Here is a 14,045-nt window from a genome sequence, read left to right as displayed (position 1 = left end):
GGGTGGGGGCGCGCCCAGGGGGCAGTCGCGCCTCCCTGCCTCGTGGCCTCCTCGTTCGTTTCTTGATGTCCACTCCAAGTCCTCTGGATCACTTTTGTTCCAAAAATAACTCTCCCGAAGGTTTCATTCCGTTTGGACTCCGTTTGATATTCCTTTTCTACGAAACACTGAAATAGGAAAAAAAACAGAAATTTGCACTGGGCCTTGGGTTAGTAGGTTAGTCCCAAAAATAATATAAAAGTGTATAATAAAGCCCATTAAACATCCAAAACAGAATATATAATAGCATGGAACAATCAAAAATTATAGATACGTTGGAGACGTATCAGCCATCCTAAGAGAGTTGAGCAAGATTCTCATAGAATTAATACTGATGCACCTAGTCCTAGTAATAAAAAGAAAAAGAAAACTGATAGGACTTTGCATGCTTCTATTGAACTTGTTATAGATACACCTAAGAATCCTAATGATATTTCTATTTTTGATGCTGAAACACAATCTGGTGATGAACGCCTAGTGATAATGTTAATGATGATGTTCATGTTGATGCTCAACCTAGTAATGATACTGATGTATAGATTGAACCTGCTGTTGATCTTGATAACCCACAATCAAAGAATCAACGTTATGATAAGAGAGACTTTGTTGCTTGGAAACATCATAGAGAAAGAGAACCATGGGTTCAGAAACCCATGCCCTTTCCTCCTAAGCCATCCAAGAAAAAGGATGAAGAGGATTTCTGGCACTGAACTTGCACAAGGGGAATGCACCAGTGGACCACAAGGGTGGAGGGCGCGCCCTACCCCCCTGGGCGCGCCCCCTGTCTTGTGGGTCCCCTCCACTTATTCCAGCACACATCCACTTCATCTTCCTTCAGAAAAATCATCCCATAGCTCAAACCCGTGTTCTTGCTCATTTTGCTGCCATTTTCAATCTACTTGCTCAAAGCTCCATTCGCAAAACTGCTTTGGTGGATTGTTCTTCGGTATGTGACTCCTCCAATGGTCCAATTAGTTTTTGTTCTAGTGCTTTATTTATTGCAAATTTTTGCTGCTGTGGTGACCTTGTTCTTGAGCTTGCATGTCAAATTATATGATCCAAAGAAGTTTTTATGCATGATATAGCCTCTAGGCACTTGTAGGAGTAGTTTCTATCAATCTTGTTGAGTTTGGTTCACTTTTATTTTGAGTCACTATAAATTTCAGAAATTTTTCAGAGGAAGAAAAATGTCTAGGAAAATGTACCAAGGTGGTTCTTCGAGGAAGCAAGCACCGAGGCTCGTGATACGTGAGCCGGACCTTGAACCACCAAGGGAAGATCAAGTGCGGCCTTGTGAATCCATCGGATGAATTCATTGTTCATGCAGGCTTCAAGGATGAATTTGACGCGTACGTATGTAATGCTGATCTTGAGGACTTCGTATCAGATAAGTGCCGACAATACTATTACCTCACCGATTCCTTTGTGCGGAGGTCTGAATTTTCGTCTAAGCGCAATACCCATACGGTTTTATTTGATCTTTATGATGAATCATATACCATGGACCTTGAAGATTTTAATATTGCTTGCAAAATTCCACAGTGGGGACTTCTTAGTGAGCCTCACAAATTTGAATACAATGATTTCCTTGCTAGCATCACTGTGGGTGAAACTAGAAATATCACACAAGCTACCATAGGGAGCATTCACTTTCCTGCCATAAATTATTTTGCTCTCTTTATAGGTAGATGCATTAACGGTAAGAATGGGCATTCACTACAAAAAAATACACTTCCGAGATGATACATGTTTGTCACAGTAGGTCACATTTTTTGTCGTGCATGTACATCCATGACGATTTTATGACAGAATCAAGATAGTCATACCTGTGCTGTCGTAGAAGTGTTCCATGACATTACCAGAATTATCATCCCAGAAGTGTCCACTTCCATGACGATAAATCACGCGCCATAGAAGTGCTTTCGTCAAGGGTGACCGACACGTGGAATCCACCATAACGGGTCGCCGTTAAGCTATCGGGTTCCGGTTTGGATCCGATAACCCGTTAACAGCCGGGATCAATGGGCATTTTAAATCATCATTGGATGGAGGAAACACGTGTCTGCTCCTCGGTGGGCCAGATGTCGTCCGTCCATTGGAGGAGACATGCCTATGATACGTCGACACGTGGCAGGGCCCAACAGAGGCCCATATAGGTTAAAAAGGCCGGCCCAATCAAAGGCCCGTAGTACTTACTCAGGTACTAGTGGGCCAGCCCAATAACAGCCTGTTTAAAAATGGCCCATTTATGGCCCAAAGCCAGATCTGGCCCGTTAATTGTTCGCCGAATATTTGGGCCCAATTACGGCCCAGTGACTTTCGGCCTGTTAGAGGCCCGATGTGTACATGGGCCCATTTCAGCCCGGTGTGTCTTTTGGCCTGGGAATGGCCCGTGCTGCCCATGGGCCATATATGGTCCGATGCGACATCCGGCCCACTAACGGCCCGTGATAAAGGTGGCAACAGTTCAGCCCAACATGACTTTGGGCCTGTTAAAGGCCTGTTGTCTAATTCGGCCCGTTGATGCCTGTACTAAGCTTTCGACCTCTTAAACCATGATATCACTGGGCCAACTAAGGCCCGAGATATGTTTTGGCTTGGTAACGGCCCGTCATATAACTGGGCCAAAAAAGGCCCGGTCTACATTTCAGCCTGCTGAAGGCCCGTCGACGACTAGTGAAAATTGAGGCCCAACATGCATTTTGGCCTGCTAAAGGCCCATGGTTTCTTCTTGGCCGTAACAGGCCAGCAGAATATCCAGCCTGTTAATGGCCCAAAACTACACGGGTCAAACTAAGCGCTGGGTCCACAAAAGGCCCAACTAAAATTTGGGCCGAATATAGGCCGGAGTAAGTTGTGGGCCTGGCGCAAAGTGTGAAGGCCCCAATGGCCATTCAGGCCCAAGAAAGTTGCAGGTCGGCCCAATTGTGGCTCGCTAAAAACCAGGCACGTTAGAGGCGAATGTTTCCGTCCGGTCGACTACATCAGATTTTTTTTCAGACAGCGAATGATGGCAGTAACTAGTAGGAATTAAGAACAAACCTACTCTATACAATAAAGAAATTACGACATAGTAACTTAGAATAAACCTACACTATACAATAAAGGATTTATGGTATATTACATCCACTTGGCATCGAAGTTCGCCACTAGTGATCATAAAGTGCAACAAAGAAGCAGATTACAAAAACTGGGCACCATTGCAGCGTAAAAAAATAATACTGAACCAAGACCACTTCCAAGACAGTTCAAGAAAGGTTAGCCTTGCGTGGGAACTGCTGCGCAAGCTGCTGAGCAAGGCTGTGAGACCGTTCTAGCATGTCGGTCATAGCTTCCAGGTGTAGCTGTTTAGCAATTAGGTTCTCATTGGTGTTCTCCACAATCTTTCTTAGAGATAGGACTTCAAGTCGAAGTTGAGTTGTAGAATGCCTTTCTGCTAGAACTTGGGACTGAAGAAGTTGAACTAATTCAGACAGTGAATTCTATGAGCTTGTCTGACTGCTAGTCTCAAGTAACTTGAACACTTCATCAAGACAAGAGTTTGGGGTTGTCTCGCTATCTTCAAGATGTTTTGCCTTCTTTCCTGCAATATATGTTGGGTTTGTCTCACAGCCTTCAGCAGACTTGTGCATGCCATCAGGCATATCACCCTGAAACAAGCAGAGAGATGACATGTTTTGCACGTGTATAAACAAAGATGATAACTGTGTTGTCAATTCCATCCAATTTCAAATTAGAAAATAAAGAGTAAGTTCAAAATATCAATAGCATAATTTGGCAGTGTTCATAATCCGGGGAGCTTCACCACACTACTGGATTACCATGTCAACATAACAAGCATAGAAGAAGGGCAAAGACAATCATTGTATCTATTTTGGTTAATGTGCATGGCATGTTGTTCATATCATCAGCCACATCAGTAAGATAAAACATGAGATGACAAGGTGCAAACGTGGGCTGCTTCACCACACACTGGATTATAGATCCACAAAACAAGCATACATATAGGGAGTATTGAGTAATGTGCATGGTATGAATAAGGAATTTGGTTTTACAATTAAAACTTGGAACTTACGGTTGTTGCGAACATGCATTTTGATAGAAACAGCAAACTAAACAGCACTTAACGATAGCGAGTATGAGCAAATTAAACAGCAGTTGAGGATAAAGGCTTTAGAAGGACTGACTTACATTAACAGTTAACACCGGCTTTATAATGCCCTTCTCCATGTCAAGGGAAGGATAACTCAAGAATTTCAGCACAAAATATTCTTCATAAGCATTGCCTGTACTCTACATTTTGTAGAGATTAATTATAGATATGATAATACTGGAAGTGATAGAGGATAATGAAGATAAGATGCAGATTGATGCTACATAATCAACTACCAATCCCTGGAAGTACAAGTGTTATAGGACAAAATGTACTGACAAGAGCAATGGGCTACACTTCTGCACTGGATTTGTCTGTGTATTCAACTTTATGGTAAGATTAAATATAGATATGATATTTTTTAGTAAATGGTGGGCGAGGGAGATAAGATGCAGAATACTACACAATGAACCAATCCCTCTTCCCATAATACAAGAGTGTTTTGAACACTAGTGTACTGTACAAAACGTTCTTATATTATGGGACGAAGGGAGTAGATGTTAATGCAAGTACAATGATAGATGACGTTCAGTCCTTACAAGAGGACTGCAGAGCTAAACCTCTTCAAAAGCATTGGGTTGATTCTAAATTTATGTAAGAGTCCATATGGATCTTATAATGTCCACCAAATGGACGATAACGAGGCTAACATGTGCAGTGATGCTACATAATCAAACAGCTATGAAAGTAAGTATGGTCATACAGGGCAAGAGGTACTCACAAGAGCAATGCAGTGTGCAGTATAGTTGCGAGATTCTGTGGTCCCTTGAGAAAGAATGTTCTTCTACTAATAGTTTCATACAAGTGAGACGTTAAGGCAAATGCAGAAATGTAGTTCAAATTGTGATGTGATATCATAGACAGTACCTTACGTTGCAGACGAGACCAATGTGTAACAAGATTATTCCAGCACTGTCTGATAAATGTAGCACCGGAGACTTTACAAAAATTTCATTTAGAGGCTTGCCATCGAAGTGCGCTTGCCTCAGGTAGGAACGATACTTCATCAACGAGTGCTTGAAAAGCGCAACCAACCCTTGCTCGTCTTGACAATCCAGTTTGGTCCTCGCCTATTTAAAAGAATGAAATCTTGTGTCTTTTGTTAGCAAAAACATATGCAATAATTACCATGAATAACATTATTACATTACTTACGCGTAAGTTACAGAGGAAGACTGGAAATTGTTCTGTGTCTGCGGTATAATCTTTCCATGAAGGAAAGATGCGCACAAAGTTCCTGACAACAATATAAGCTTCGTCTTTTAAACTAGGAAGAAATGGAATAGGGGTCCTATTTGCTACAATTGGGGCTCTCTCTGGTTCGAAAAGGGATTTGGCAACTGGATTTGGTGTACTCTTTGCTGGAATGGGGGTTTTGCGTCGTAGAGCTGGTGCTATGTTAATGGGCATCATCATACTGTTTGCTGCAGTTGGGGTCTGCTGAGTTGGGGCATCAGAAATGACCAGTGTACTAGGGCTAGAGTCTGCTAGAGCTGGGGCCGTGTTTTGTGGGTCAGGTGATATTGCAACTACACCTAATGGGCTATTTGATTTATCAGGTGTCACTACCTTTTCCAAATACTTTGCTCATTCTCCTTCGCGATTAGCAATCGCCCTCTTCCTTTTGAGCGTCTGATACACAAGAACAACATTTGAATGGATAAATATGGTATGATGACAGATGGAATATGTAGTGAAAATGGATAGGCAGGGCGTATTCACATACACGATGTGTAAACTAAGCTAATGGCAGTGCAACAAAGTAGAAGCAATGCAAAGCATCAGTTGCAAGATATGTGCGACCAATATAACCTTGGAAGGTTAGAGCAAACACCTTGATGGGTGAATAAGATAGGGCATCTGCCTCTGACTCCTCTACTAGGGAGCTACATTGACTTAGGTCTCTCTCTAGCTCTGAATCACTGTTAGGATCATATTATGAGCATGAATCTATAGGTGGAGAGTGTTTGCATTGCATTGCATTGCATTGCATTGCATCCAGACTTGATTTCAGTCCCTTAATGCCAAGTTTGACAGCCATGGCATTGTTCTGCTTTATTCTTTTGATGCGCGCAAGCTCATAATCATTATGATGCTGTTCAGAATCTAAGATTCATGAAAACATGAAAAGTAGTCAGATTATCTATGGAATGCATTGCGGATTCAACTCGAAGAGTGTCTCCCTATAAACCCCTGCATATGCAAAGTTCATCCCCCAACCGTGCTGACCAGACCACACACAGAAATACAAACCTCTTATGTCTCTATAACATGTAGACACACATTTAAAAACTGAAGTAGGAACATTAAATCATATCAAATTCGTATTTGAACAAATAAACTAAGGAATTATGAGTGGCATAATGTTTAGCTTCAAGGGTGGAGTGCTGGTAGTGCGACACAAAGCAAGTAGGCAGATTGTATTCCATGTAAAAGATCGCAGTCTATGTAAAAGATGGAAATGACACTTTCTTTCTATACAATGCAGTGTTCGTTGCCCACACATGATGGAAGAGATCACACAGAGAAATACTATTCACTCATGACTGCGGTTCCAGTATTTTGAAACAGGGTGGTCCACCCTAAAAGAATATTGACAACAAATATGACAAGGCAAGCATACATGTAGTGAATCAATCATTTACTTGTGACCTTACTAGGATAAGTATGAAGAATTGTAACTGCAGTAAGAGATCATCCAAAATCTGAATCAAGAAGTTTGTCTAGCACATATTGTTTGCAACTAATCGACGTGAATAATTGGATATCATATCGAATGAGTAAGAAAGACAAGTAAAATTGTCAACAAACCTGGCCTGCAGTAGTAATCTGGGTCAATGTCACTACGACCAACAATCCAAAATGACTAGTGCCTGTTCCTAGGGCCGGAATTTTGAAACCCTATGAACTTTACAGGTACTAAAGATTACTAAAATACATCTGAACCATTAAGTGTAGGTAGCACTCAGCACACAACAAACCCTAATGACAGTCCTGCCTAATGAGTAATGAATCAATTAGAAAATGGGTGATGAGGAGTGGCTGTTGAGTGTTGAGGACGTATCTCAGGATAAATCAGGTTGGCTTAGTGGGTGCTGCACGCCTCAGCCCTGAACGGACTGGGAAGGTAGGGACGACAGCGCGCCCGGGCAGCGATGACGTAGTTAGGCGAGCGGCTCCTGACCTCCTGTTAGTCTGGCATCTCCTCCTATATAGTCATGCCGTCCGGGGACGGCAAGTTGCCGGCGAGGCAGGCGGCTAGGGGCGAGTAGAGATCGGAAGCGCGCAGCAGAACAGAGGGGAATCGGGGCCTAGGCCGACCCAAAATCCCAGGGTGGGCCGCGGCCCACCGTGGGCACCCTTTAGAGATACACACCCAAGCGGCGAACATGCATTTTCGAAACTAAATTAGGAACATTTAGCTAACCAATTAAACGACTCTGTTTTAATAATATCAGATTCGTATTTGAACAACTAAGCTTGTTTAGCTTGATGGGTGGAGCAGTGCTATTATTACACGAAGCACGTATGTTGATCGTATAGTGATCATAAAAGGGGGAAACCCTAAGCATTTTTTGAGCAAAAGAGGGTTTCCCCTCCGATTTCTATTAAAGAAACCACCACGGAACTAACATGGTCAATTAAACCCTAAGCATGATCAATTAAACCCTATTATGACTTTTCCATGGCAGATTTAAAGCTGCAAACTGGAGAAATGCTATTTAGCATCCATTGTTTGCTTCGAACTAAGAACTAAATTCTAAGAGCTGAAAAGAAATTAGAGTAACCAAGTTACGATCTATTTTCTGGTTGAGATCAAAAAGTTGAGGAGATATGAAGTACCACCTCTCTTGCGGCGCCGTGTAGGGATCGGAGGTACGATGGCTGTCGGTGGCATTATGCAGATCTGCGACGGTAGGGGGTGCATTAGGGGATAAGTCCCGTTGCGGTGGAAGAGAAGGCCATGTGAGCGGCCCCGACAAAGAGGACAACGGCGCCGATGAAACGAGAGGACGCGATGCAAGGCTCTTGGTCCGTCGCCGTGGATGAGAAACGTCCATCTCTAGCAGTGGACGACGCGGTCTTGGTAGGCGCTCCGGTATGGTGGAGGACGGTGGCGATGGATGGGGTGGAGGACGGCAGCGATGTATGGGGTGGAGGACGGCGGTGATGGATGGGGTGGCGGATGGAGGAGGCTGGTGTGGGGATGGTGTTCTAGCGCGGATTATGTATGAATGGGAAAATGGAGGGAGAGGTACAGAGAACCATGTTTTTGGGACGCGCCTATCTGAAATATGGGAAAGTTACGAAATTAGCCCCCGTTTAAAATTTGGACGTCTCGTCGGTTGGGGATAGGAAGGCAATCTCGCATCTCGCCAACATTTGCCCAGAGCGATTTCGGGCGAGGAGAGGGTTTTTTGGCGCCCATGGTTGGCGCCCACGATGTATGAATGGGGCTAACAGGTAGGGCGGTTGTGTCACATCTGAGTGAAGTTACAAACCTGCCCCTACTGAAAATATTTGCCTACATCGATTTCGGCCGAGTCGAGTTTGTTTTGCCGCCCACCGTTTATGAATGAGAAAATGGAGGGAGAGACAGAGGTCTTTCGGACGAGCCTTAATCAAGCGTGTTTTGCCGCCCATGTTTGGCGCCCACCGTTTCTGAATGGGCTCAGAGGCGGTCGTGTCACGTCTAATTAAAGTTACTAACCTACCCCTATTGAGAGCAGTGGAAATCGGGCCGATGGATTGTCCGTGTAAGGGGTAGACAGTAATTTCCATCTCCCAAACAATTGGCTTCGGGCAGGCGACATGGGAGTGTACATTTTGCCGCTTCTTTTGAATTTTGGGATAATAAGCATCCACGTTTACCCTAGCAACTAAATTCGAATCCATTTTGTATTCCTATACGAATCTTTATATATCATTCTATGTGTTTTTATATATATTCAAAAGCACGACAAAGATGTATTCCACTGTCATATATGAATATTATTTACAAATGCCGATACTCGAATTCATAAGCTAGAATCGAGTTTAAGGTGAATTCAAATATTTGAAACCACTTTATGTCCAACTCAAGTGTCACACGCAGCATAATGTGTACTCCCATTTAGATATGTACACAAGCGATGTATCAAGATTCAAATACTGAGTCAATCAATCAATAATGAACAAAACTAACAGACATATAAACACTTATAGAGTATATGGATCAATAATATCAACTAACATACATAAGTCAGGCTGATGTACTTTTTTGCTAGAAGAGCATCCTTTATTTTAGCGAAGCTAGTACATCATCTTGGCCCTTTCCGATGCGTGCCACTTAAGGTCCATCTTTACTACTATTATTGTTGAATGCATATTCAGCCCGATTGGCAAATTTGTAGGTCTGGCACAGCAATCAAAATGAAATGTCTCCGAGTCTTATCAATTAATACAGACTTGTGCTAAAAAAAATTACAAACCAAAAAACAAAAAACAATCATTATATGATCTCTAAAACAAATGGTTTGATTGATTACATGAACAAACAACACAAAGCTTATTCAACGATGGAAAGAACATTTCACCTATGATTTACCAAGTGGGAGTTTAATTTCCTTTTTTCCTTCAGGACCTTAACAATGCGGTCAGTCTTAGCTTGCTTCGTTTTGAAATCCACCAAATATTTAATGGTTGTCTTGAGTACTGCTTGTGATTGTGGTGTTTGCTTCCTCAACATGTCAACTTCATCTCTAAGTGCAGAAGCAGAATCTCTTTCTACCAATAGTTTACCCTCTAGAGCATCAGCACTTGGCAATTCATGATGCACAATTGGGCCGGTGCCACTGTTGTGGGATGATACAATGTCCATGGGGACCTCGCTCTTTGATCTTGGGCTAACCTGTTTTGCCATTAAAGTTCCGATTGGATTCCGAAAAGTTGAAGTTAGCAAAACATCTGAGCTAGGAGTTACAACAGCATACCAGTTAAACAAACAAGGAATTAAAGAGTTTCAATTGGATGCTGAAAAGTAGTTATTAACATCATTGTAATCGGTTGTTGCAGCAGCAAAGTAGTTAAACAAACAAGTTTTGCAAAAAGTTCCTATTGTGGCATTGGAGTTTCTCTTGGATCCTGAAAAGTTGAGTAGCCAGTAACGTGATTAGAGAAACCGGTTGCAGCAGCAAAGTAGTTAAACAAACAAGTTTTGCAAAAGGAACCTGTTGTGGCATTGGAGTTTCTCTTGGATCCTGAAAAGTTGAGTAGTCAGTAACTTGATTAGAGCAACAAGTTACAGCAGCAAACCTGTTACACAAATATATTTTTGAAAATGTACCTGATGTGCAATTGGACTTCCAATTGGATCCTGAAAACTCGAAATTGGTAAGATGATTATAGCAACAAGTTACAGCAGCAAACCAGGTAAACAAGGAAGTGTCTGAAAACATACCTGTTGTGCCAACAGAGTTTCAGTTGGATCCTGCAAACTTGAATGTTAGCAATCATAAATAAAGTGTGGCAAGAGCCATAAGAAACTAACATCAAACTACTAAAACTAACTAGCTTTGGCAACGTATTTAATTACACATGAACTAGTAAAACTAACAAGTTCTTGGCAGCGTATTAAAGTAACAAGTCGGTACTGTTTACTAGCAACACAGACATATGTAAATTTCTTTGATGTAAACAAAATGATTCCAACACATATATAAGTTAAAAATACGGTGTCCCTCATATAAACCTGACAGTTGTCTATCTATGAACGTGCAAACATTACTAGTGCTACAAGTGATAACAACAAACCATTTAAACAAACAGGGTATCAGAACATAAATTACACGTGAATTCGGTTGCACCCTAGAAGTACATATGACCAGCTATCTACGTGCTTAAGTAGCTATTTAAGTATAGGCAAACAGGTAATTTTTAACAGTAACTATCAAACACATAGATAGGCGCAGTCTATAATAGGATTAACAGGCTACGGCATTATGTAATCAGTAGCAAACTAAATTAAGCCAAGCAACATAATTGAACAATTTTGCAATAAGTGGCTACCTAAATTCCAAGAAGCAGGTAACTGAACTTACGCTAGCTCTTTCTACAGGCACACTGCAACTTCTTTTTCGCTTACAAGGTTCTACGAAGGAGTCCATGGCATCAAGTGCTTGGATACGCAGTCCCAATACTTCTTTCTTCCCACACTGCATTGGTAAGTCGAATGGTTAATCTGGTAAGATGGTGCGTCCTTGAGGACGGGTAGTCAGACTAGTTGTAGCCACACACATCACACTGGCTTTTACTGTATATTTCATGCGATTACATTTGGCATATCGAGATCTAAGAAATCTACAATAGGATGAAAAGACTGGCATCCTTCACATTATTGGCAAACTCAATTCATAGAAACAAGCAATTCAACCATTCTGTTCGTAAATCAAAAGGGCCACTGGAATATTTTTCACTACCCCAATCATACACGCAAAAAGGGGCGACGCCACCGTAGGGGCTGGTATGGGCGGCCGCCTTGGGTGGCTGGAAAGTGTGCACCTAGTTTGAGTTGTCCAGGTTGGCCCAGGCTAGTTTTGTTCGTCCCAACGCACGAGCAGGCAATGTAAAAAATGAACAAAAAGGTTTCAATTTGGATGGGCCAATAACGTAAGTGCAAGGCAGGCCCTATAGCAGGGTCGCGGCCCAAACGAGCGCCTCCCATATCGATCGACAGCAGGAAAAATCCCAATTCATTCGCTCCAGCCTCCAGTCTGGTTTGCTCCTAACCTAGCCGCCACTGGACAGGCTGACACAACACTTCGTCACGCCCTCGTTGGAGGGCGGTTGCCGGGCTTCAAGCAAATGGAAGGACAAGAAGATGAAGATCCAACCCTGGGTGTAGCCTGCGTGGGAGGCAGCGGCGGCAGCACAGGCATGGCATCGAGCTTGCGCAAACGGACAGTCCCAGCTTGCAAGAGCAGCATGCGCAACGAGCAGGTACATCACATCCCTGATTATATCTAATTCAACTGTTCAATTTCTGGCCAATAGTTAAACCTGACGGTGTTGTAAAACTGCTTGTATGTAGGGAATCTATGAGAAAATGAAACCAATTTCTGCTTATTTTATAACTCCCCCAGTCAATACTGAACTGACTAAATCTGATGTATCGAAACAAGTTTCCGGTGCAAACATACAAGCTTATGTTGTTTTTGAGCCTAAAGTGTCTAATGAACAGACTGCTAATGAAGGATTTGATGCAAACATTTTACATGCTCCTGGTGATGAACATATAGTGTCTAATGAGGGATCTAATGCAAGCATTTTGCAAGCTCCCATTGAAGGATTTAGTGTCTAATGATGATCTTCTATGTTGAGAGAGACATAGAGATTTGCAGGCATTGATGACAAGCAAATTATAGTACATTTTCATGGCTTGAGGAAACGTTGAGGCCATATACCAGAAAGTCCCCGTATCATGACAATGTAGCATAAATACTTTTCTAATGTGTTGTTTGAAACTATTGGCATACTTGTGCAGGATAGATATATTGATATGCAGTTTGCGTACTGGTTATAGGTGCAATTACACTTCGATTTTTTCAGCCAGAGAACGAATAATTCAAGAAGGTACAAACCATGTTAGTAGTCCTTGTACACCATGTTGCATTTTGTGTTTTTTGGTGCTTACATCATTTAGTGTTTTATAATCTGAACTACTTTGGATCATTAGGTGGTTTTCAAAGTGCATGTAGCTTCACATTTCTCAAGTTATGTTGATTTCCGGAGTGCAAGTGCCTTTGTATTTTTTAAGTTAAATGTTCGCCCCTGGTAACTTGAATTCGTGGATCCGCCACTGCACACAAATCATACATGCAGGCCAGTATGAATTATATGAAATGCAGGGACTTACGCTAGCTTGTTGTACAGGCTCACTACAGCTCTGCTTGGGCTTGGGATGTTCGATGTACAAGTCCATGTTACCACTTGCTTGGATGTGCAGGCCTTGTGCTCCTTGCATCCCCCTCTGCATTTTTGACACGGCAAATGGTTGATCAAATAAGAGGAATCGACCTTGCTGTTGTACTGGAGGACATATACTTACAAGGTTATACGGGTCTGCAGGATGTGTACCAGCTCCCGTAGCGTCGTCATGCTTCGCTAAAAAATGGTTTTGCTTGTTTCAGATGGTATCTCTAGAAGAAATAAGAGTTAAAGTCAGAGTTGCATAGGCGTGTAAGCTAAGACAGCAGTGAAAGGATATCCAAACATCATCGGAACAGTGCACAATGGTGTGATGTGTGGATACCTAGTTCGGGCCGGCGTTTGGGCATGGTCACCTAGCTAGAGTGCGGGTCACTTCAGAGCCGTTGAGGGTGATGCGCTGGCGTTGGCTGGCCGCACACGGATGGAGATCTTGAGCGGCAGCGGAGCGCTACGATGCGGTGGACGAGACCATTGGTGAAGCCCCAACGGCCTCGGGGGCGGAGGTGCGACGATGTGCTCGGTGAAGTAGCCCCGGTGAGGTGGGAGACGGCGTCGGTGAAGCGCACTTGATGCGGTGGAAGTCGGTGTCTGTGAGGCACGTCGGTTGCCGCGGCCGACGTTGTCGGTGGACCACCCGGTGCGGTGGATGAGGGCATAGATGAGGTAGCTCCAGTGCGGTGGTGAAGCGCGACCATCGTCTTCGTCGTCGTCATCCGGCATAGAGGTGGGGAAAGAGACGGGACGAGGGGCGATTCGAACTTTGCTTGGGTTGGCTGCGAATTAGGGATTTGAGCAATCTGGGCGTGGAAGGGGAGAAGGGAGATTTTGCATGGCTGGAATTGGGGCCGCCAGATATTTCAATCCGAAACGTGGAAGCGCGAACTTA

This window comes from Triticum aestivum, chromosome 4D (assembly GCF_018294505.1).
Source record: "Triticum aestivum cultivar Chinese Spring chromosome 4D, IWGSC CS RefSeq v2.1, whole genome shotgun sequence".
In the NCBI taxonomy this organism is placed as follows: Eukaryota; Viridiplantae; Streptophyta; class Magnoliopsida; order Poales; family Poaceae; genus Triticum; species Triticum aestivum.
This window is presented reverse-complemented; position numbering follows the sequence as displayed.